The sequence below is a fragment of the Rattus norvegicus genome, chromosome 3 (genome assembly GCF_021556685.1).
Source record: "Rattus norvegicus strain SHRSP/BbbUtx chromosome 3, alternate assembly SHRSP_T2T, whole genome shotgun sequence".
NCBI lineage: Eukaryota > Metazoa > Chordata > Mammalia > Rodentia > Muridae > Rattus > Rattus norvegicus.
In genome coordinates, this window is record NC_141536.1 from 4,510,507 (window position 1) to 4,535,947 (window position 25,441).

General features: G+C 38.0%; 2 pseudogenes across 1 annotated transcript in view; one reads left to right on the forward strand and one right to left on the reverse strand.

The window, feature by feature from the left end:
- Positions 1–295: 295 nt before the first annotated feature.
- On the reverse strand, positions 296–954 carry Naa11-ps8 (N(alpha)-acetyltransferase 11, NatA catalytic subunit, pseudogene 8; annotated as a pseudogene).
- A 1,158-nt stretch (positions 955–2,112) lies between these two features.
- Positions 2,113–25,441, forward strand: part of LOC691665 (similar to GTPase activating protein testicular GAP1) — a 53,954-nt pseudogene continuing 30,625 nt past the window's right edge. Inside the window, exons 1-9 of the transcript XR_015684179.1 lie at positions 2,113–2,604; positions 3,182–3,263; positions 5,957–6,034; positions 17,730–17,911; positions 20,089–20,266; positions 20,680–20,841; positions 21,806–21,914; positions 22,300–22,487; positions 23,924–24,174. The product of XR_015684179.1 is annotated as a similar to GTPase activating protein testicular GAP1, transcript variant X2 (transcript). The remainder of the gene's footprint in view (positions 2,605–3,181; positions 3,264–5,956; positions 6,035–17,729; positions 17,912–20,088; positions 20,267–20,679; positions 20,842–21,805; positions 21,915–22,299; positions 22,488–23,923; positions 24,175–25,441) is intronic.

The window sequence follows — 25,441 nt, forward strand, 5'->3', positions numbered from 1 at the left end:
TCCTGTTTAGCATTCTAGGGTTTGGAAACCTGCAGGATATACAGAACCAGTACAGCACTGAACAGAATCTGATGGCAGCATGAAGAAGCCAAGAAAGGCGCTGCCTGGCAGTCCTCAGGCCTCCTTGACTCCCGCACAACAGGTTCTGTGTCCAGGTGTGCCTCCATGATCACACAGGTTATGCAGAAGGTTGCTAAGCATCAAAAGGAGAGCCATTTGCGTCACAGGACTGCAGAACAAGGTTCCCAAGAACAATATGACTAAAATACGAGGACCTGTTGTGCTCAAGCAGGTCCTAAGAGGCGGACCCCAAGGTCTGCAAGCTGTCTTGGACATCAGTGCTATCTTTGCCATTACTGCCACTGTCACCTCCAGCCAGGTTGTCCCGCTGATAGGCCTCTTCGGAACCAGGAAGTGTGCTATCCTGATTCTCCTTGGAACCAAAAACGACATATCCGCCTTTCTTCAGCTCCAGTTGCCTTCTCAGCTCATCTGCCATCTGTGAGAGATCTCGCTTCAGAGCATATGCATCTTCGCCATCTGCATAGTACTTGGGCTCCACCTCACTAACCTGGAAGTTCAGGGTGCTGGAACAGAGGTGCAAGGCTGCTCGGTTGCTCTTCCTGGCATGCAGGGAGACATACTTTGCACTGAAGTTCTCTATCATGGCCTGAGAGGCCTGGTCCATTAGCTTCTTAGCCAGGGCAAAGCGTAGGTGGCAGCGCTTCACAGCCAGTGGGGTGATGTGTCCATGAGGGATGCTATCAGGATCCTCTTTCATTTTGGCCAGAACATAACCCACAATCTTCCCAACCTCATCCTCAGCAATGTAGGAGAGCTGGGCCACGAGAAGCCATGATAGTAGTACTTCATCTGGTAGTTCTCGGGCAGGCAGAGCAGGTTGCAGTGTTGTATGTTTATCAGGTCATATGGCCGAGCCCAGCAGATGCTCATATTGGCGGCAGAAAAGCCTATCAGACTCGGGAGAATCAGAGAGGATGCCACAGAGCACAAGCGACACCAGAATCATTTGCTTTAAGACACCTGGGTTATCCAAACGGAACTCATACGAGATGAGGAAGATCTCTCACTATCTTCCATTTCGTTTCGGCGATGCTGTACAGAACTTTGTATATCTTCATGCAAGTCCTAGTCGTGTCCGAAGTAAATGATGACCACGCAGTCCTCCTCTGAAAGGATTGGCCGGTCTACCTGCCAGCCATTGTGTAGATGCGGAAGCATGTACAACATTTTGGACGCGCTTGCACAGCATGACCTCGCGAGCTACCTCTAACCTCGTGTGAGCCCACAGGGCCGGACCAATGGGCCCTCCATCCAGCACCAGTGTGCTTTGTGTTTTGATCTGCGATGTTCAAGACTCCACAAGATCCATGGGGCAGGACAGAGGTGCATTGTCCTAGAAGAATGTGGACAAGACAAGATCTTATTTATCCTAGACATTCTTCTTCCCAAAATGATCTGATTTTATCTGTGTCTTAAAAGTACACAGATCGGGCTGGAGAGATGGCTCAGTGGTTAAGAGCACTGACTGCTCTTCCAAAGGTGGTGAGTTCAATTCCCAGCAACCACATGGTGGCTCACAACCATCTGTAATGGGATCTGATGCCCTCTTCTGGTGTGTCTGAAGACAGCTAATGTGTATTCATATGCATAAAATAAATAAATCTTTAAAAAAAAAAGTACACAGATCTATCTCTTCCCAATAATATTGTGTAGTATAATTAAATTTGAAAAATACTTTATATACTCCCACATTTTCTTAAAAATTAGTATTTAATTGAATGATGAAAAGTTACTCATGCAATACTCAAGTATTTGAATGTCTCTGTAGAAGAATATCACTGGTTTTTATAGTCAATTAAAAAGGACTGGTGTCATTAGACCATCAGAGTCAGGTATAATTTTCAGAGTTCAGGAAAATTTCAAATTTGCATTCTAATCTTTCATGAGAAGATGTGCTCATGGCATATTGATATTATATTGAGTGTAGTTGATGGAATCACAGGGATTGTGTAGCATGTGCCTTCTGCTCTAATCAAACATACACCAAAATTCAAATTTTTTTCCACATGAAAAGTTCATGCATACTCCATATTTGGGCTCTTTTCATTCTTCTATCCAAATTCTTAGTGTCATCACACAGTTGACTCAAATAACACAAACACAAGTTTTATGAGCATTCTAGGCTCTGTGACTTTGCTCTTTACATGGAAAAGCATTTGTCATAGACTCTGACAAAGAGAAGATCACCTTTTGTTCTTTGAATGTTTTCTATTCCTCCAGTAAAATCTCAAAAGTTTGTTATTTAATACTTAGGGTTTCTCTCTTATCAAATATGAGAAATATTATATTTACGGATGGTAAAGTGTCACATGACAGCACGGCAGTACAAAAATTAGGTCATTTAGAGGTGGAATCATGTAGAGACTGCCAAATATACCTATACCATAATTGATGACCACAGACGTAAGATATTTTTATGCATAATAACCTTAAAAATCTTACCATTTATCATGACTCTAATATTTTTCAATTTCACAGTTCCATGGAACAGACCATTTGGTAGTATTTCTTTGTACAAAGGTATTTTACTTTTGTTAATATTTTAATTCCTTGGTGATATAGGAATGGTAGTATGTGCTTTGATATATATGTATATATATATATATACACATTTGATAATCTGTCTCGAAATCAGTTGTTAATTAGATGGTCAATGGAAAATGCTTTGCATTCTCCTGTCCATTCCTTATTTTATTTAATTTGGTGGAAGTTCTGCATTTATTATTTCCTCTTTGTATTAGAGTACACAGTACTCTCAAGTCTTATTTTAAGTTCCACTAAGTAGATGTCACTCTATCATACACATTCCAACCATCTGCTGCTTCCTCCTTGAGGTCAAGCAAATTTCTATTCTTCTGTTTGTTTCAGGCACATCATTTTGAGGACTGGCTATACTACTTAGGTCAATGTGTTATTACCTGACTATATCTGTTTCTAAAACATTTTTGAGTATTCACCAGTCAAATAATGAATATTGCTGAACTTATTTTCTTATATTGAAAGCTAAGATGATTCTGAAAAAATATTAGCAGGGATTAGCTTGAAATATGCTCCTAATTAATCTTGCTGTATTGTATATTTTTGTTGCATTTCACAGATCCATTCGTGAAGCCAAGAAACACAACAAAATGGAACTTCCCATGCGGATATTCTCTGAGAACATTGCAGGCTGTGACACTGTATGTGAATACAAAACCAAAATAATATTCCATGTTCATGACTAGGAGAGAGACAGTTTGTAAAGTAATGGAAGATGGAGACATAAGAAGAGCATGGATGGGGAGAGCGGGACAAAGGGAGAGAGGGACAGTGGGACAGAGAGACTGAGGGAGAGAATTTAGACAGTATTGTGTGGAACTAATTAAATTATTTCACATTAAATTATATTAAATTATATCTGTAGTCAATGCAGACATAGGACTCTCATATGTGATGTGTAGAGAGCAACATGAAACAAGACTGATTCATGTACTAGAGATCCAAAAAGAGGAAATACTTTTTGTTATATCACTGAAAATTGAACCAAATATTTCCAACAGCATATATTTCCAAGTGGAGTATTATTAGTACAATTAAACTGCCCCCTCCTTAGTCCTTATTGCTTATATATAAACTTGTGTGTTGTTTCCTCTATTCCTTATTCATTTTAAAATATTTATGTCTAGTAAACAATTTTTATTATATAATATTATCATAAAGCATTATTGATATACCTAAGTGTTATAACCATAACACTCCATACCTAAGTGTTCAATGATATATTAGCTCTTTATCTCCATTCTGTGCTCTCTCTCTAAGTCTCTTACTATGCATCCTTATACCTTCCTCTGAATACCAGCTACAAAGTCATGACTTTCATCCTCATGTTTATTTGAATTATCTAGTCATAAGGGTATCTTTGCATGTGACTTCTGTTCAGAAATTACCTTTATAAATTTAACAGTGGTGTGTGTGTGTGTGTGTGTGTGTGTGTGTGTGTGTGTGTGTGTGTGTGTTCATCTTTGTGTATGGTGTTTAGGATAAAACTCACAACCTCACAATACTATACAGTAGTTCTATCATTGAGATAAACATAAATATCTATTGAATAATTGTCTATTTTTCTCAGGCTTATATTATTGTTCACTTTCCAGTATTGGGTTTAGTGCAGATCAAAAATTTAACTACTATGTAACATGTAGAGCATTGCAGACATTTCCTACTGTAAAGCAGAATAGACTGTGACTCAGGGATCACCACCTCTCTGCCTTTCATAAATGCTAATGGGTACACCTAGAGTCAGTGTTCTAACATGTCACTGTGGACACTGCACTAGACTTACAAAGGGCACTATAATGAAGATATTTTAGATCACCAAACAATTTCTTACTCATACCAGGTCCACGTTACACAAAACAGTAACTAAAAATAGTATAAAATAGATTTTGAGTCAGTGACATAAATCAGGGAACACTCATTAGCTTGGCTGAACCATATATGTCCTCAGGACAGAGAAGAGCAGAAGAGCAGAACGTCCCATAGGGAAGTGGTCTCTTGCCTCTGCTGTTTGACTTCAGCTGTGGCAAATGCTCAGCGTTGTACACTTTTGTGACTTAGATCCATTTGCTTTAACATGAACATTTTTACTAATTCTCTCCCATAACTCTAGTGCTTTAATATTTTATCCTACCATAATTATTAAAAACCTTTTGTGTAGTTCAGAAGATTGGTAATAGATAATTATAACTTTTATTCACGTTATATGTTTATATCCTTTTTGTCTTTGAAGAGATATTATCAGATCATCAAAACATTCTTCTACCTTTCTTAGATATCTTCCCTTATTTTCTTTCTTCATATTCTCTAGTCAGTATTCAGAAATAATTCTTCATATATATATTTTATATATATACATCAATTTTTTAGTAGTTTTCATTGATTTTTTTGTTTATACTTTAGCCTCTTCTTTTATCGTTTGAAAATTCTTTGAATCATCAATGTATTTCATTACACTTAAGATAAACCTGTAAAGTTTTTCTATGGATAAATTAGGAAAATGTTTTAATCCTATTTTTATATTAGGATTTTTCCCGCCTAATTTTTGTTTTTTCTTTACTCTTAAGATTGAATGTAGATCTCTCAGATACTGCTTATATTTTAAAATAGATAGATGCAGATGATTTTAGAATTATCTTTATTCGATAATTTCATGTAAGTATAGAAATGCCAAATCACCTGCACAATCACAAGACATCCCCAAACCTTTCCCTATATTCATGTTCTTTCCTTTCTTGACTTTAATAATTACCAATGTATAAAATATTGACTTTTGGTCTTAGCATTGTATAGAAAACAACTGCACTGTCCTCATGAGTCAATGCTTATGCCATGGCTGGGGGACAGCATTTTACTACATGCCTCCATGATTTTAGTAATCTGTTTTAAAATTCATACCTTGTTAGTGATAGTATCACCTCACTGTTGCACATTTAGTCTATTAATATGTAATTTCAATATTTACAGTTATTATTTCTATCTGAAGATATAGGCAAACATATTTACGTTAAACTTTTTTTATTTGTCTTTGAACAATTAAAACATTTTATTCCTCATAGAAGGAGCATGTGAACTATCCCATGGCTTCTCAGTCACCCTTTATCATACACAACCTGTTACAGTTATGTTTGATTTTTCAGTACCCAAGAGCTAAATTCTAATATAAATATGTTAGACTGAGTATCTTCCAGACTTAGCCTATGGGAAGAAAATGAGTTCTACATTAGAGGAGTTGTTACAGATTATAAATTGTAAATAATGATTAGATCATATTAATTTTTGTATTCATGAGCTTTCAGGTTATTTTATAGCATTTTTCTCTCTGTGCATTCTATAGCCTCTGTATGTAACAGCAACAAACTTTGAAATGGTGAATGACATAATCAGCAAGTTACTACCAATGATAAGAAAGCATGTAAGTTACTTTCAATCTATTTTGAGTTAAAATTGAATTTTGCTTTTGAGATTCACATATGTGGAAATGTGTAAATACAGATGAAATTTGATCATGATACATTTACAAATCATATTATATGGCTCCTTTTTTATTTGTTAGGTATAAATTTCTTTCTTCCTTTCTTTTTTTATTAACTTGAGTATTTCTTATTTATATTTCGAGTGTTATTCCTTTTCCCGGTTTATGGGCCAACATCCCCCTAACCCCTCCCACTCACCTTCTTTATGGGTGTTCCCCTCCCAATCCTCCCCCCATTGCCACCCTCCCCCCAACAATCACCTTCACTGGGGGTTCAGTCTAAGCAGGACCCAGGGCTTCCCCCTACACTAGTGATCTTATTAGGATATTCGATGCTACCTATGAGGTCAGAGTCCAGGGTCAGTCCATGTATAGTCTTTAGGTAGGGGCTTAGTCCCTGGAAGCTCTGGTTGCTTGGCATTGTTGTTCATATGGGGTCTCGAGCCCCTTCAAGCTCTTCCAGTTCTTTCTCTGATTCCTTCAACGGGGGTCCTGTTCTCAGTTCAGTGGTTTGCTGCTGGCATTCGACTATGTATTTGCTGTATTCTGGCAGTGTCTCTCAGGAGAGATCTACATCCAGCTCCTGTCGGCCTGCACTTCTTTGCATCATCCATCTTGTCTAATTGGGTGGCTATGTATGGGCCACATGTGGGGCAGGGTCTGAATGGGTGTTCCTTCTGTCTCTGTTTTAATCTTTGCCTCTATATTCCCTGCCAAGGGTATTCTTGTTCCCCTTTTAAAGAAGGAGTGAAGCATTCACATTTTGATCATCCATCTTGAGTTTCATTTGTTCTAGGCATCTAGGGTAATTCAAGCATTTGGGCTAATAGCCACTTATCAATGAGTGCATACCATGTGTGTTTTTCTGTGATTGGGTTACCTCACTCAGGATGATATTTTCCAGTTCCAACCATTTGCCTACGAATTTCATAAAGTCATTGTTTTTGATAGCTGAGTAATATTCCATTGTGTAGATGTACCACATTTTCTGTATCCATTCCTATGTTGAAGGGCATCTGGGTTCCTTCCAGCTTCTGGCTCTTATAAATAAGGCTGCAATGAACATAGTGGAGCACGTGTCTTTTTTATATGTTGGGGCATCTTTTGGGTATATGCCCAAGAGAGGTATAGCTGGATCCTCAGGCAGTTCAATGTCCAATTTTCTGAGGAACCTCCAGACTGATTTCCAGAATGGTTGTACCAGTATGCAATCCCACCAACAATGGAGGAGTGTTCCTCTTTCTCCACATCCTCGCCAGCATTTGCTGTCACCTGAGTTTTTGTACTTAGCCATTCTCACTGGTTTGAGGTGAAATCTCAGGGTTGTTTTGATTGGCATTTCCCTTATGACTAAAGATGTTGAACATTTCTTTAGGTGTTTCTCAGCCATTCGGCATTCCTCACCTGTGAATTCTTTGTTTAGCTCTGAACCCCATTTTTTAATAGGGTTATTTGTCTCCCTGCGGTCTACCTTCTTGAGTTCTTTGTATATTTTGGATATAAGGCCTCTATCTGTTGTAGGATTGGTAAAGATCTTTTCCCAATCTGTTGGTTGCCGTTTTGTCCTAACCACAGTGTCCTTTGCCTTTCAGAAGCTTTGCAGTTTTATGAGATCCCATTTGTCAATTCTTGATCGTAGAGCATAAGCCATTGGTGTTTTGTTCAGGAAATTTTTTCCAGTGCCCATGTGTTTGAGATGCTGCCCTAGTATTTCTTCTATTAGTTTGAGTGTATCTGGTTTGATGTGGAGGTCCTTGAAACACTTGGACTTAAGCTTTGTACAGGGTGATAAGCATGGATCGATCTGCATTCTTCTACATGTTGACCTCCAGTTGAACCAGCACCGTTTCCTGAAAATGCTATCTTTTTTCCATTGGATGGTTTTGGCTCCTTTGTCAAAAATCAAGTGACCATAGGTGTGTGGGTTCATTTCTGGGTCTTCAGTTCTGTTCCATTGGTCTATCTGTCTGTCTCTGTACTAATACCATGCAGTTTTTATCACTATTGCTTTGTAATACTGCTTGAGTTCAGGGATAGTGATTCCCCCTGAAGTCCTTTTATTGTTGAGGATAGCTTTAGCTATCCTGGGTTTTTTGTTATTCCAGATGAATTTGCAAATTGTTCTGTGTAACTCTTTGAAGAAATGGATTGGTATTTTGATGGGGATTGCATTGAATCTGTAGATCGCTTTTGGTAAAATGGCCATTTTTACTATATTAATCCTGCTAATCCATGAGCATGGGAGATCTTTCAATCTTCTGAGGTCTTCCTCAATTTCTTTCTTCAGAGGCTTGGAGTTCTTATTGTACAGATCTTTTACTTGCTTGGTTAAAGTCACACCGAGGTACTTTATATTATTTGGGTCTATTATGAAGGTTGTCGTTTCCCTAATTTCTTTCTCGGTTTGTTTCTCTTTTGTGTAGAGGAAGGCTACTGATTTATTTGAGTTAATTTTATACCCAGCCACTTTCATGAAGTTGTTTATCAGCTTAGTAGTTCTCTGTTGGAACTTTGGGATCACTTAAATATACTATCATATCATCTGCAAATAGTGATATTTTGACTTCTTCTTTTCCGATCTGTATACCCTTGACCTCCTTTTGTTGTCTGATTGCTCTGACTAGAACTTCAAGAACTATATTGAATAAGTAGGGAGAGAGTAGGCAGCCTTGTCTAGTCCCTGATTTTAGTGGGATTGCTTCAAGTTTCTCTCCTTTTAGTTTAATGTTAGCAACTGGTTTGCTATATATGGCTTTTACTATGTTTAGGTATGGGCCTTGAATTCCTATTCTTTCCAGGACTTTTATCATGAAGGGGTGTTGAATTTTGTCAAATGCTTTCTCAGCATCTAATGAAATGATCATGTGGTTTTGTTCTTTCGGTTTGTTTATATAATGGATCACGTTGATGGTTTTCCGTATATTAAACCATCCCTGCATGCCTGAGATGAAGCCTACTTGATCATGCAGGGTGATTGTTTTGATGTGCTCTTGGATTCGGTTTGCCAAAATTTTATTGAGTATTTTTGCGTCGATATTTATAAGGGAAATTGGTCTGAAGTTCTCTTTCTTTGTTGGGTCTTTGGGTGGCTTAGGTATAAGAGTAATTGTGGCTTCATAGAAGGAATTCGGTAGTGCTCCATCTGTTTCAATTTTGTGGAATAGTTTGGATATTATTGGTATGAGGTCTTCTATGAAGGTCTGATAGAATTCTGCACAAAACCCATCTGGACCTGGGCTCTTTTTGGTTGGGAGACCTTTAATGACTGCTTCTATTTCCTTAGGAGTTATGGGGTTGTTTAACTGGTTTATATGTTCCTGATTTAACTTCTGTACCTGGTATCTGTCTAGGAAACTGTCCATTTCCTGCAGATTTTCAAGTTTTGTTGAATATAGGCTTTTATAGTAAGATCTGATGATTTTTTGAATTTCCTCTGATTCTGTAGTTATGTCTCCCTTTTCATTTCTTATTTTGTTAATTTGGACGCACTCTCTGTGTCCTCTCGTTAGTCTGGCTAAGGGTTTATCTATCTTGTTGAATTTCTCAAAGAACCAACTTTTGGTTCTGTTGATTTTTTTCTATGGTCCTTTTTTTTCTACTTGGTTGATTTCAGCTCTGAGTTTGATTATTTCCTGCCTTCTACTCCTCCAGGGTGTATTTGCTTCTTTTTGTTCTAGAGCTTTTAGGTGTGCTGTCAAGCTGCTGACATATGCTCTTTCCTGTTTCTTTCTGCAGGCACTCAGAGGTATGAGTTTTCCTCTTAGCACAGCTTTCATTGTGTCCCATAAGTTTGGGTATGTTGTACCTTCATTTTCATTAAATTCTAAAAAGTTTTTAATTTCTTTCTTTATTTCTTCCTTGACCAGGTTATCGTTGAGCAGAGCATTGTTCAACTTCCACATATATGTGGGCGTTCTTCCCTTATTGTTATTGAAGACCAGCTTTAGGCCGTTGTGGTCTATAACACGCATGGGATTATTTCTATCTTTCTGTACCTGTTGAGGCCCGTTTTTTACCAATTAAATGGTCAATTTTGGAGAAAGTACGATGAGGAGCTGAGAAGAAGGTATATCCTTTTGCTTTAGGATAGAATGTTCTGTAAATATCTGTTAAGTCCATTTGGTTCATGAATTCTCTTAGTCTGTCTATGTCTCTGTTTAATTTCTGTTTCCATGATCTGTCCATTGATGAGAGTGGGGTGTTGAAATCTCCTATTATCGTGTGAGGTGCATTGTGTGTTTTGAGCTGTAGTAATGTTTCTTTTATGTATGTAGGTGCCCTTGTATTTGGGGCATAAATATTTAGGATTGAGAGTTCATCTTGGTGAACTTTGATGAATATGAAGTGTCCTTCCTTATCTTTTTTGATGACTTTTAGTTGGAAATTGATTTTATTTGATATTAGAATGGCTACTCCAGCTTGCTTCTTCTGACCATTTGCTTGGAAAGTTGTTTTCCAGCCTTTCACTCTGATGTAGTGTCTGTCTTTGTCTCTGAGGTGTGTTTCCTGTAGGCAGCAGAATGCAGGGTCCTCGTTGCGTATCCAGTTTGTTAATCTATATCTTTTTATTGGGGAGTTGAGGCCATTGATGTTGAGAGATATTAAGGAATAGTGATTATTGCTTCCTGTTACATTGATATTTGGATGTGAGGTTATGTTTGTGTGCTTTTCTTCTCTTTGTTTTGTTGCCAAGACGATTAGTTTCTTGCTTCTTCTAGGGTGTAGCTTGACTCCTTATGTTGGGCTTTGCCATTTATTATCCTTTGTAGTGCTGGATTTGTTGAAAGATATTGTGTAAATTTGGTTTTGTCATGGGATATCTTGGTTTCTCCATCTATGTTAATTGAGACTTTAGCAGGATACAGTAACCTGGGCTGGCATTTGTGTTCTCTTAGGGTCTGTATGACATCTGTCCAGGATCTTCTGGCTTTCATAGTCTCTGGCGAAAAGTCTGGTGTGATTCTGATAGGTCTGCCTTTATATGTTACTTGACCTTTTTCCCTTACTGCTTTTAATATTCTTTCTTTATTTTGTGCATTTGGTGTTTTGACTATTATGTCAAGGAGGAGTTTCTTTTCTGGTCCAATCTATTTGGAGTTCTGTAGGCTTCTTGTAGCTTATGGGTATCCCTTTCTTTAGGTTAGGGAAGTTTTCTTCTATGATTTTGTTGAAGATATTTACTGGTCCTTTGAGCTGGGAGTCTTCACTCTGTCCTATACGTATTATCCTTAGCTTTGATCTTCTCATTGAGTCCTGGATTTCCTGTATGTTTTGGACCAGTAGCTTTTTCCGCTTTACATTATCTGTGACAGTTGAGTCGATGATTTCTATGGAATCTTCTGCTCTTGAGATTCTCTCTTCTATCTCTTGTATTCTGTTGGTGAAGCTTGTATCTACAAGCTTCTTTTGGTTTTCTATATCCAGGGTTGTGTCCATGTGTTCTTTCTTGATTGCTTCTATTTCCATTTTTAATTCCTTCAACTGTTTGATTGTGTTTTCCTGGAATTCTTTCAGGGATTTTTGTGATTCCTCTCTGTAGGCTTCTACTTGTTTATTTACGTTTTCCTGTGTTTCTCTAAGGGAGTTCTTCACGTCTTTCTTGAAGTCCTCCAGCATCATGATCAAATATGATTTTGAAACTAGATCTTGCTTTTCAGGTGTGTTTGGATATTCCATGTTTGCTTTGGTGGGAGAATTGGGCTCTCATGATGCCATGTAGTCTTGGTTTCTGTTGTTTGGATTCCTGCATTTGCCTCTCGCCATCAGATTATCTCTAGTGTTACTTTCTTCTTCTATTTCTGACAGTGGCTATACTGTCCTGTAAGCCTGTGTGTCAGGAGTGCTGTAGACCAGTTTTCCTGTTTTCTTTCAGCCAGTTATGGGGACAGAGTGTTCTGCTTTCGGGCGTGTAGTTTTTCCTATCTACAGGTCTTCAGCTGTTCCTGTGGGCCTGTGTCCTGAGTTCACTAGTCAGGTAGCTTGGAGTAGGAATTTTTGTCTTACCTGTGGTACCGAGGCTCAAGTTTGCTCGTGGGGTGTTGCTTATGAGCTCTCCGTGGGGGCAGCAACCAGGAAGATCTGCTCTGCCCTTTCTGGTAGCTTCCGTGCACCAGGGTTCCAGATGGCGCTTGGTGTTTTCCTCTGCAATCAGTAATGTGGGCAGAGTGTAGTCTCTTCTGGTTTCCCAGGCGTGTCTGCCTCTCTGAAGGTTTAGCTCTCCCTCCCACGGGATTTGGGTGCAGAGAACTGTTTATCTGGTCGGTCCCTTCAGGTTCCTGCGGTGTCTCAAATGCAGGGGACCTGCTGTTGTTGTGCCCTTATCCAAGGGAACCCAGAGGCCTTATACAATTTCCTCTTGGGCCAGGGATGTGGGCAGGGGTGAGCAATGTTGGTGGTCTCTTCTGCTCTGCAGTCTCAGGAGTGCCCACCTGTCCAGGCTGTGAGGTCTCTCTCCCACGGGGTTTGGGGGCAGCGAGCTGCTGCGGGCAGGGATCCGCGGGTTTGGGAATCCTGCTAAAACCAAATGGCTCCTTTTTAATCAGAAGTTATTGAAGACATAATAATAGTCCTTTGAGTGACAGTTTTTCTCGAATTCGCGTCTAGTTTTATGTGAAATGAAAGTCATAGCCCAATGGTTTGAGTTGTATGTGTAGTTTCACTAGATAATACATATCCACTGTAATAAATTGTGATTAATTTGTCATATGCTGACAACTAATTTAAAGGATGCCAATGTTAGAGGGAATATATTTCTTTCTTTCTTTTTTTTTAAATTAGACTATACTGCCTATTTGGTATGTAATTCTGTAGTCTTTCCCATTTCTTCTTGTTTTTATTTCTCTTGTGTGGATGTGTAAGTGTACATGTTCTAGTGTATTTACTTTTAACTTTTAATAAATCTTTAATGAATGAGTCTACATTTCTGTCTTTTCTGCATACATATCTGTGTATATATTGTCTTTCTATTTTTAAATGTGCATGTGTATCTCTTTGTAACTGTGTGTGTGTGTGTTTCTCTGTGTTTATGCATCCCTGTCTATCGCTTTCTGTGAGTTTGTACAATGAGAATCCACATGTCAGTCTGCCTCTCTAACTTTATGCCCCTACCTCTGTCTGCCTCTCTCTCTCACTCTCTTTCTCTTTCTGTTTCATTATCACCTCTCCATGTATGTTTGGGTGTAAATGGGTATTTGGTGGGGTGTCTGCTTGAGTGCTTTTTGTCTGCTAGTTTAACACTGAAAAACTCTATGGGACAATGACATTGGTTTTCAATAGGAGTCTACAAGAAAATAAAATTAATAATAATTCCAGTTAGAGCCACTCCTGGAGGGTGCTCAATATTTCAACAGAATGTTCTATTTAGATGATCATTTCAAATGGATCCATAACACTGTGTGCAGTAATTATGTTCTAGAACTTCTTTTCAGCATCAGGCCTATTTTCCAGGATAGACACATGTCCTTCATCTCCACAGACTGGACATCTCTGAATGAAAGCCAAAGGCTGTTTTTACTTCTAGGCACCCTCAAAGACTCTCTGTTTTTGACTCTTGTGTTCACTGTTGTCGAAGTTATCATATCTTTTGAATGTTAACTTTGCTAAACTCATCATAGCCACCATGAGTATATGCCTCTGTGGACACTAGGTTCTGTGCTCATGTTAAGTCGAAATTCAATATGCCACACACAGTCTGCACAGATGTAAGAAATTTCATAATACTATTTGTCTTGGTTAATGGTAATGGCTGAATGCAACTTCTTATTTTATTGTGGATCAGTAGATCAAGGTTCCCTCCAAGAGGAAAGGCAAGTACCCATAGATTTTCTCCTGAAATCAGTCCTGTTTACTCAAACCTGTGGTCAGAAGAAATATCATTAATACTGGTTTAAATAATTTCCCTGCTAAAGAGCTAGAAATGGTAAGTAAAGGAAATTGCTAGACTCTTCAAGACTCTGATGTCAGTTTATTTGTGATGGTTGGTTCTTTTTGCCTCCTAGAACATTGAAGATTACCAACTGTGGTTCTATACTGGCCCTGGGAAAGCTCCAAGAGTACTCTAGGGTAATAACAGGGAAATCTAAGGAGGGACGAGCTGAGTTTGGTGAATCCTCACTATTTTCATTATTTAGTCTTAAACTTGAAAAAACACTAAAGCAAAATGACTTAAGTATAATTTCATTTATTTAAATCATAATTAATTAGTAATATAACATTCAGAAACAATTTATTACCTCATAAGCAACAGCCTTAGAATGAGAGGAATTTTTCTGTGCTTTCTGTTTCAGAAACAGAATTTTCCTGATAAGGCAAACAAAACAAAACTCTAGACATATTGTTTCTGGAGAAAACCATTTAAAAAAGTCATTTGGTGATCATTACAGAAACTCTTCCTAGCTATATATCTCAAGGGATTCCATCACTCACATGGTAGCTCACAACCATCTATAACTCCAGTTTCAGGGGTTCTAATTCCCACATCTGACCTGCACAGACACCAAGTCTAACATGGTGATCAGGTATATATGTGAGTGAATGAGTTACACAGAGAAACAAGTTTAAATCTAAAATGTAAAATCTTCAGTTTTTTATTTATTCCAAATTATGTAGATTGTTTTGTAATGAATATTAGAAATATAGCCCTTTCTCCGAATCCATGTAAAATATTCAGTTCATATCTCCTATGACCAATAATTCTGCAACTGAATATGAAATCATATTCTGATTTCTGGAGACAATCTGACTTAATTACAGCTATACTGTTTGTTGCCTTCTTTTATTTCTCACCAGATTATTACCAAATAAATAATAGTAATAAAATTATCAGAAAAGTTTGAATAAGAAATAAAATTTGAGATCACCAAGTATTCTTGCAAAGCTGATCTTTTAAAAGCTACTGAAAATTTGAAGTTCTAACCCATAAAGTTGACCTTCATACCAGTGACGTAAGTCTCTGCAGATTTAAGGGCACGCTCTCCCACTAATGCCAGATAAGAAAACATTCTCGTACATAGGTGCCTGTGGCCTCTGAACATCCCATGTATGCTCTTTAGTTGGTGACTCAGTCTCTGATAGCTCCCAGGGGTCCAGGTTGATATTGCTGGTCTTTCTATGATGTTTCCAATCCTTCCAGTTCTTTTAATTCTCCCAACTTTTCCATAGGGCTTGTTGACCTCAGTCCAATGGTTAGATGTAATATCTATATCTGTTTTAGTCAGCTGCTTGCAGGGCCTCTCAGAGGACAGCCATGCTAGGCTACTGGCTGCAAGTACAACATTGCATCAGTAATAATATTTGGGATTGGTGCCTAATAATGGGATGGATCCCAAGTTGAGCCTGTCACTGACTGGTCACTGCTTCAGACTCTATTCCGTTTTTGTCCTGAATTTCTTTTAGACAGGAGCAATTTGAGGTTGAAAGTTTTGTAGGTGTGTTAGTGTCCCTATCCATCCACAGGTGTCCTGTCTGATTTAAAAAGGTGGTCCCTTCAAATTTTACATCTGTGTGATTTTGTGTTTGGGCAAAATTTCCTACCTTGACTCTTTTTTTGGGGGGGGGTTTAATTTTTTTTTATTAACTTGAGTATATCTTATTTACATTTCGGATGTTATTCCCTTTCCCGGTTTCCAGGCAAACATCCCCCTAATCCCTCCCCCTCCCCTTCTTTATGGGTGTTCCCCTCCCCATCCTCCCCCCATTGCTGCCCTACCCCCAACAATCACGTTCACTCCTACCTTGACTCTTGGGAGCACCCCTACCCCATGACTCTGGGATATTCTAGAGGTTCCCACCAACTCCGAGAGCTGTATATTTCCATTCATTCTCTTGGGTCCCTTGTCCTCTCTCATGTCTCTCCCATACCTGATCCTGACCTGTTCTCTTCCCATTCCACTCTCACACATATCTCTCCTTCCCTCTGCCTCCCATGTTTATTTACTTCCCTTTGCTAAGTGGGATTGAAGCATCCTTACTTAGGCTTTCCTTATGGTTTAACTTTTAGTGTCATGGATATTCTGTATATTTTGTGTAGTGTCACTGATTAATGAATATATACTATTCATGTCCTTTGGAGTCTGGGTTAGCTCACTCAGAATACTTTCTAGATCCATGCAATTGCCTGCAAATTTCACGATGTCCTTTGTTTTTAGTAGCTGAATAGTATTCTGTTGTGTAAATAAACCATATTTTCTGTACCCATTCTTTGGTTGAAGAACATCAGGGTTGCTTATTACAAATAAGGCTGCTATTAACATAGTGGACTTGCGTCTTTGTGGTACTGTGGAACATCTTTTGGCTATATGCCCAGGACCAGTGTATCAGCGTCTTCAGGTACAACTAGTTCCTGTTTGCTGAGGAACAGCCAAATTGATTTCCAGAGTGGTGGTGGTAGTTTGCCATCCCACCAGCATTCCCGTTTTTCTACAATCTCACAGCAAGTTCTGTAGTTCTGTTTCTCTTTTGAGAATAGTTTAAGGAGTTTTAGTATTAGCTCTTATTTGAAAGTCTGATAGAATTATGCACTGAATTATGCATCATGCCCTAGTCTTTTTGTTACTGTTATTGTTGTTGGTTGTTTTTAATGAATTCTTCTAGTTCCTTAGGGGTTATGGGATTGATTAGTTTATCTGATCTTGATTTAACTTTGGTATGTGGTATCTCTCTAGAAAATCATTCATTTCATATAGATTTTCAAGCTTTGTCAAGTTAGTTTTTGTAGTAAAACCTGATGATTTTTTTTTAATTTCTTCAATTTCCATTTCATTTCTGATTTTCTTAATTTGCATACTATTTCTGAGACTTTTAGTTAGTTTAGGTTTATGTGTCTTGTTGATTTTCTCAAAGAACAGGATCTTGGTTTTATGGATTCTGTTTCTAATTGATTTCAGACTTAATATTATTTCCTGTTGTCTGCTTCTCTTTAGTGTATTTTCTTATTTTTGATCTGGGTTTTTCATTGTGCTTTTAAGTTGCTAGTATAGGATATCACAATTATCTTTGTGAAGACAATTAGTGCTCATATTTTATTTTATGTATGCAATGTGAAATATTTAAATTGCTTAATATGAAGCTAGAGGAGTGAAGTAGGATTTTTTTTTCTTTTTTTTTGGAGCTGGGGACCGAACCCAGGGCCTTGTGCTTGCTAGGCAAGCACTTTACCACTGAGCTAAATCCCCAACCCTGGTGAAATAGGATTCTTATGATGTAAAAATATTATTGGTATTAATAATCCAACAGGCCTGTCTTAAAAGGGTTAGAGAAGAATACAGCAAAAGTCCCCCTACACAGTGCATTCTTGGTCTATATTCTCTAAACAAAGTGATACACTGAAAATTTTCTCCTCATTATTTTTAGAGTTCTCAGCTTAATTTATTATAGTATCCCTGTAAGGGATCTAATGTTCTAGTATGTACAGTCTACATTATCCTGAAAAAGGAGAAGGAGGAGGAGGAGGAGGGGAGGGGCAGAGAAAGGGAAGGGGGAGGGGGAGGAGGAGGAGGAGGAGGAGGAGGAGGAGAAAGAGGTGGAGTGGGAGGAGGAGGACAAGGAGAAGAAATGCAGCAAAGCATTCTAAATTGTATCAGAAGGGTTGCCTATATTCAGTTACAGTAGTTACAATTCATGATTTTTTTCTCATAAGGCATGAGTGTCCGCATGACTTTAGAATGATAAATATTCAAAAGAACTTCAGTTCACGGGACTTAAGAAATTTTACAGCTTTTCCTTCCCTACCTGGGGTAATCATGAAATATCTAAACGCTGATGTACATGGGAAATTCATCTTGAAGCCCAGAAACTCAGCAAGAAGCCAGCAGCAAAAGAGTGAGTCTGCCATCTTCCTTCAGGTGGCTTTTCTTAGTTCCCATTTTAATTTGTCATAAAATATTGTAGCATTCTATAATTTTCTTGCTTAGGAAAGGGACACTGTAAAAAGAAACAAACAAACAAACAAACACAAACCACACTAGAAAAAAAACAAACCACACTAAAGCAGTATGTTTCAGGTCCATATTAAGAGAACTCTAAGTTCCGATGTAAAGACTAATCTTGGGTATAGGGAGAACATTTCATTTTTCCCAGGCAGATATTTGCCATAAACTGGCATGTCAAAACACTGTGTACACACATTTTTGTCCCATTAGAATAAGCACGTCTAAGACATGGATCACGATATGTTCCCATTAAGTGGTTTTGTGATTAGAGCAAAAATTACTCATGAACTATATTTTGACAATCTATTGCAATGAAATGTACATAGAAAAACAAGATTTATGGTATTGCAGATAATCTGTGGCAGGCTTGACTAGAAATCACCTTAGGCTTGTAGCCCAGTCTCTAATCTCATTTCAAATCATACAACAAATATCTTTTAGACCTATATCTAGATTCGAAATGGCCCTAACAGTGATAGACTGGGGCTTTTTAATTATTTTTTCAAATGATAGAATACTATCATTATTTCTCCTTATTCTCCTGTCTTGAAAACCTCCCACTTATACCCCTGATTTCTTTTAAACTTTGCTTTTTTATTTTTATTACTTTTATTTACATTTGAAATATCCCATTCCTGGTCCCCCTACCAAGAATACCCCACCACATCCCTCTTCCCCTTTGCCTCAAAGAGGGTGCTCCCCCACCAACCTACCTACTCCCACCTTACCCCTCTAGCATCCTGCTTCTTTGGGGCATCAAGCCTCCACAGCAACAAGAACATCCGCTCCCACTGAGGCTAGACAAGACAGCCATCTCTTACGTATGTAGCAGGGACTGCAGACTGGCAATGTATGCTCTTGGGTTGTTGGCTAAGACCCTGAGAGCTCTGAGGGGTCAAGTTAATTAATATTATTGTTCTTCCTATGGGGTTGCTATCCCTCTCTCCTCCTTCATTTCTTCCCCTAACTTTTTCATTGGGGTCCCAGTACTCAATCATGTGGTTGGCTGAGAGTATCTGCATCTGTCTCAGTCAGAAGCTGGTAGACCCTCTCAGAGGACAACCCTGTCAGGTTCCTGTCTGCAAGCATATCATTTCATCATCAACACTGTCATGTTTTGGTGTCTATGGATGGGATAGATTGTTGAGGCAATCTCTGGATGGCCTTTCCTTCAGTCTCTGCTCCAGTTTTTGTCCCTGCATTTTCTTTAGACAGAAACAATTCCGAATCAAAAATTTTGATACGTGTTTTGGTATACATATATATAAAAACACACACACACACACACGCGCACACACATGCACACACACGCACACACACACACACACACTCAAACATCTTTGTTCATTTATCTAATATTACTTGTGATTTCAGCCCTCATAATTTTGCATTAGATAGCCAGGCAGACAATATGTTTTTCAGTGAAGAAGACTATTTTATATTGTGTTATATGACTCATTTGTTTACTTTTAATTTATTTGTTTTAAGTAACATGTTTAAAATTGTATTATAGTCCAGTATTCTAAAAGAAAACTCAGAAGCGAAAAAGAAACTTAATTTCAGCTCTGAACTGACACTTTAGTGTATAGTCATGTATATTTTCTCATGAAGGGGACATGCTGCTGCTGAAATAAACTTAACAATGGTTCTTCAAAATGCTGAACAAGAAAAGTAAGGATGAAAAGAGCTTCACTATGACATTTGAAAAAATAGAAAATTTTTAAATGAGAATAAAAGTAAGGGTGGCTATGAAAATGGATGTAATTATTGAAGCAACAGCCTATACATAGTACAGGGAGCTCGTTCAACCAATGTATCTAGTATTTCATGATTTCATGGAGTTAGACATCATAATGTTGTGAGAATTCCCACTACAGAACACAAGACCATGTCTTAGAGACATCACTAAGATTAATAACAGTGTAAGGCATATGAGAAGAAGGCTACATAAGCACAACAGGATGATTAACCCATTATAATAGGGACATTTTGCAATTGAAATTTGTTTTTTGTAAAAGATCTTTATAAATTATACTATCCCATGTAATGATCTCAACTCCTGCTCAGATATGAAGGAAAAAACTTTTAAGAAACAAAGAACTTCTATAACATCGCAGTTGGACAAGGGCTCTGTGCCCCACAGGACCAAGTATGCACCACCCCACCATTTAAAAAGGGAAGAAAACTGTTTGGAAGAGAACTCAGTTCCATTTGTCAGGATGGCATCCTGCCTGCAGCAATTCTGGTATGTCTCATATGGTGTTTCTCTGGCTATCCTAAGACAAAATCCTGCTTCTTAAATACCTGACCCCTTCACTTCTACCACCATGTGGAGCAAGAATTGTTTCTCAAATCATTGGCTTTCCAGTAGGAAGATGAGAGAGGGCTATTCAGAAACCATCTATTGGAAAAGTTGGATTTAATCCCTTAACTATTTTGGAAAATCTGATATAAAGAAATGTTGCCTGATCCTTAATGGATAATATTAGGGTGGGAAGTGTACAACAAAAGATTGAGGCACAAAACCAGCGTGAGGTCATCTGTGTCCATGCCAGCACGTGCACTGCACCTGTGCACACCATTGGTCTGGTTCTCAAGGAACAAATAGTAGTCTGTGGTGTGTGAAGCCTGACAGGTATTTCTCTATCTTCTTCTCAGGACATGCTGTATCTACTAAAAAAGAATGGGCTCACAACCACGGGTGTCTTTTTAGAACCTCCGAGTACAACTTTGTGCCAAACAGTAAAGGACAAATTGGATTCGGAAGAGGAGGTGGATATAAACAAGCAATCAGTTAATGTAGTGGCGTGGATATTTAAGGTAGGGAATGTCCTTCCATTATCCACCTCAGGATTCCTCTGAGTCTATGAGAGTAGTTGTCTTCTTTTTCCATTCCCCTGAGTGACAGTAGATATGTATGAGAGAAATCTAATATGCTCAAAGTCTCCTCTGTTAGTGTTAATAACATGGATGATGTTTTGTTCAGAAATTGTTTAAGCAATGTGATTGTGGAACTATCAAAAGTGAACCCTCCCCTCATTTCTAGGAGACCAAATCTCAAAGCAAATGTCCCTATCCTCTGGTGTACAATTTTTCTGTCTGTCTCAACCTATGCTCAGAGCCAACAGTTCAGGAGTTATTATGTATATATATAAACTGGCACTCAGAGTCACAGGATAGTTTGTTCTTTGTACCTTGACTAGCTGTGGTTTTCAGTAATTGTCTCCATCCATTTCAAAGAGAACCTTTTTTGATGGGTAAGGGTATATTATCTATGAACATTAAGTTAAATATTTATAATAGAGTTTGGAGTTACACTTGTTTAGTGAAATAGGGGCAGGGCATTCTCTAAGAACTATGACCACGTGTGCCTCCATGCTTCCAGTACCAGACGTGGCTTTCTGCTCCTGAGAAATCCGATAATAACTTCCTATGGTTGTCTTTATTGTGGGTACCATAATTGTATGTTTCTATCATTTAAAAATAGTATTCGAACTGTATATTAATCACTTATATGTGCTAGTTTGCTCAGCTGTCTGCTAGAGGCATGCTGAGCTAAGGAAAGATTTTTCTATAGTCCAAGTAAATCTGAAAATTTACTCTTTGGTCTCTAGCTTAAATAGATGAAACTTACTGGGCCCACATATCATGGAACGTTCTAACTAGGGGAAATTTGGGGAACTGTGAAGAAAGTTGGAACTAAACTGAAATTTACAGGTGAATGTACTTTGAATAATTTCCATGTTTAATTTTTTCCACAAAATATTTTTCCTCTCTTTATAAGGACTTCCTCCAAAACCTCAAGGGAAGTCTAATGACTTCAAAACAATATGATGAGTGGATTGCTGTACCCGAAACGGTCAATATGAAGAGAAATTAGCTGCAGTGCAGAGGTAATTGTTGGAAACTGTGAACAACCTCAACAAAATAGAAGTAACATTTGCTTACACACATTAGAGATTATATATCACAGAAACATTTACTAAGAACACTGACAGACAGCAAAAGCTTTCAATTGTTCACAAACAGGGAAGACACTTTTAAAAGAGTATGAGTTACAGTGGGAAATACAGTAGCCCAGGCTTATAATCTTACTTTCATATTCCAATTAGATTTGTCTTTTTTCTGAATTGGGTAAATATTTTAAACAATAATTTGAGTACAAACTCTTTCATTTTATTTACAGTGCATCCTGCATACGATATGATTACTCCGTTCCCTTCCTTCATATTTACAAATTGAGTATACTTGTTTTAAAATAACTGTCTCTGTGTTCAGTCTTTTAGATAAAATGCCACCTGAAAATGCAGCTCTTCTGAGGCAACTTTTTTGTATATTATATGAAATTAAAAGTAACTTCTGTTAATGAAATGTCTTCTTACCACCTATCTGTTGGGTTAGCCCCATGTCTCTTATTTGTGCCCAGCTCCTGCAATAATGGAGTGACAAATGATATTGGCAAAAGGGTAATTAGATAAGAACTTTATGCCTAGCATTGATAAGCCTTTACAATGAGACAGGAAAACAGGATTACCATGAGAATCTTGGTTATTTTGTTGTTGTTGTTGTTGATGATTGTTTTGGTTTTTGTTTTGTTTCATTTTGTAAAGTAAGTACACTTTAAAGGTGTTCTTCTGGAGGGAAGGAATCATTGGTGCATTTTAAGTAAAATATAAATGGGTATTTGAGCTCCGTGACTCAGTCTTTTGTCTTTGTCATTTAGAATATCCTTACACTAACCCATAGAGAACAAATGCTGTGAAATGATACAAAAAAAAAATCCTAGGTACTGGGTTCAGCAATCAAGACTTAATTCTGACATATTCAGTGTAGAATGTGTGAAATTCTACTTGTTTTCAAGGTGGTTTCCACAACAAAAAATGGCAATGCAATTTGGATTTTTTTATCAGATATAATCCTTAAGAATTCCTGATTAATGTGAGTAAAATACCATTGGCCTCAGGATGCTGGTTATGATTGGTTTAGAGAAATTATTGTGTATACTTTTCTATGTTAGCCATCTTTCAAGTACTATAATAAACTACCAAACCTTATGCAGTACAGTGATCAAATGGTTATTTTTACTCTAAGTATTTGAGTTTCTGATCCATTATTAATTGACCAATTGTCCTTGGACCTGTAAGGAACATACTGTAAAACAACTCAACTGAGAAACAGTAATAATCCTCATATTGTGTAGAAGAATCAAAGATCAGGAGAAGACAGGGTTCCAAAGTACCTGCCATTGAAGATACATAATTATCCCATTTCCTCCCAGTAGATCTTATTTCAAATACCTCCCAATATAATGAATCATAAAATCAAGATGTTACCATTGCATCTGCACTGAGTCATCACTGTATTAAGATTAAGTAATTAACTAAATATGTGAAGAAATGCCACCTACAGTGATATATTGATGCAGCTGTTACCATTGCACTGAACTGAGACACATGAATTTCACTGCTCAGATGGGTTTGCCTGTCTCTTACTTTTTAGAAAGCCCATGTGAACTTTCAATAGGATGATACCCACATTCAGAGGCCATCTTCCCTCCTTAGCTCTGCCTTTCTATAAGCATCCTTAAAATCAGGCTCACACATATATTATAAAATGTAACCAAAGCTATTTCAGTGTACAGTATGTATCACATACTGGCCATCACAATGTAAAAACTGGAAATCATTCTCTTATGTAACATTGCACTGTGATGATCACACTTGAACATCTGATCTCACAATCTTTTAAATTTCTGACAAAAGCCTGCCCCTATTTCTAACAGCTAAATTTTTCTCAGAATTTTGAACGGCATATTTTTAGCCTCCATGACTAAGAAGTAAAATGTGATTTTGCAACCATGCAAAAGACAGAGACCCTCTGTGTTTGGCCTGTTTTTTCATAGATTTCTCTAGTAGAATTTATGATCGAAAATTCTCCAAAAGTTTTTGGAGAGGACTTGGCTGCAGTGCGGCATGGAATATCACTATATCATCCTCCTGGAGGAAAGTCCTCATGTTCCCAGAATAATGCAACAAATATTGGAAACATTAAGGAAACCGAACATGGACTCAGCAGCTGCCCCATTGGGAGGACATGCACTACTGGCTATATTACACTGCCGAAAAGTCCAGCTGCTTCTCTTCCCTATGAGCTGTTGTTGTTCTACTCCCAGAACTTAAAGTTAAATCATTGAGCACTGAAAATATGATTTATAACAAACAGTAATGAAGGATTTACCATGAGAGGGAAAATTTCACCTGTGCATTATAGATATTATCCTATTGTTAGTATTTGCTTCCAAATTTTAGTACCTCTTTCCACTGGTCCTGAGTTTATGCTAGAGGTTTAAACACAGAAATGAGATTAAGAAATTAAGAATATGTAAAGAAATGATATTTACTATGATATATTGATTCTTAACATTTTGTCCATCTTTATTAATTTGAGTAATTCTTATTTACATTTCTTTTTATTTTATTAACTTGAGTGTTTCTTATTTACATTTCGGATGTTATTCCCTTTCCCGGATTCCGGGCCAACATCTCCCTAACCCCTCCCACTCCCCTTCTATATGGGTGTTCCCCTCCCCATCCTCTCCCCATTGCCGCCCTCCCCCCAACAATCATGTTCACTGGGGGTTCAGTCTTAGCAGGAACAAGGGCTTCCCCTTCCACTGGTGATCTTACTAGGATACTCATTGCTACCTATGAGGTCAGAGTCCAGGGTCAGTCCATGTATAGTCTTTAGGTAGTGGCTTAGTCCCTGGAAGCTCTGGTTGCTTGACATTGTTGTTCATAAGGGGTCTCGAGCCCCTTCAAGCTCTTCCAGTTCTTTCTCTGATTCCTTCAACGGGGGTCCTATTCTCAGGTCAGTGGTTTGCTGCTGGCATTCGCCTCTGTATTTGCTGTATTCTGGCTGTGTCTCTCAGGAGAGATCTACATCCAGCTCCTGTCGGCATGCACTTCTTTGCTTCATCCATCTTGTCTAATTGGGTGGCTGTATATGTATGGGCCACATGTGGGGCAGGGTCTGAATGGGTGTTCCTTCTGTGTCTGTTTTAATCTTTGTCTCTCTATTCCCTGCCAAGAGTATTCTTGTTCCCCTTTTAAAGAAGGAGTGAAGCATTTGCATTTTGGTCATCCATCTTGAGTTTCATGTGTTCTGTGTATCTAGGGTAATTCAAGCATTTGGGCTAATAGTCACTTATCAATGTGTTCATACCATGTGTGTTTTTCTGTGATTGTGTTACCTCACTCATGATGATATTTCCCAGTTCCCTCCATTTGCCTATGAATTTGATAAAGTCATTGTTTTTGACAGCTGAGTAATATTCCATTGTATAGATGTACCACATTTTCTGTATCCATTCCTCTGTTGAAGGGCATCTGGGTTCTTTCCAGCTTCTGGCTACTATAAATAA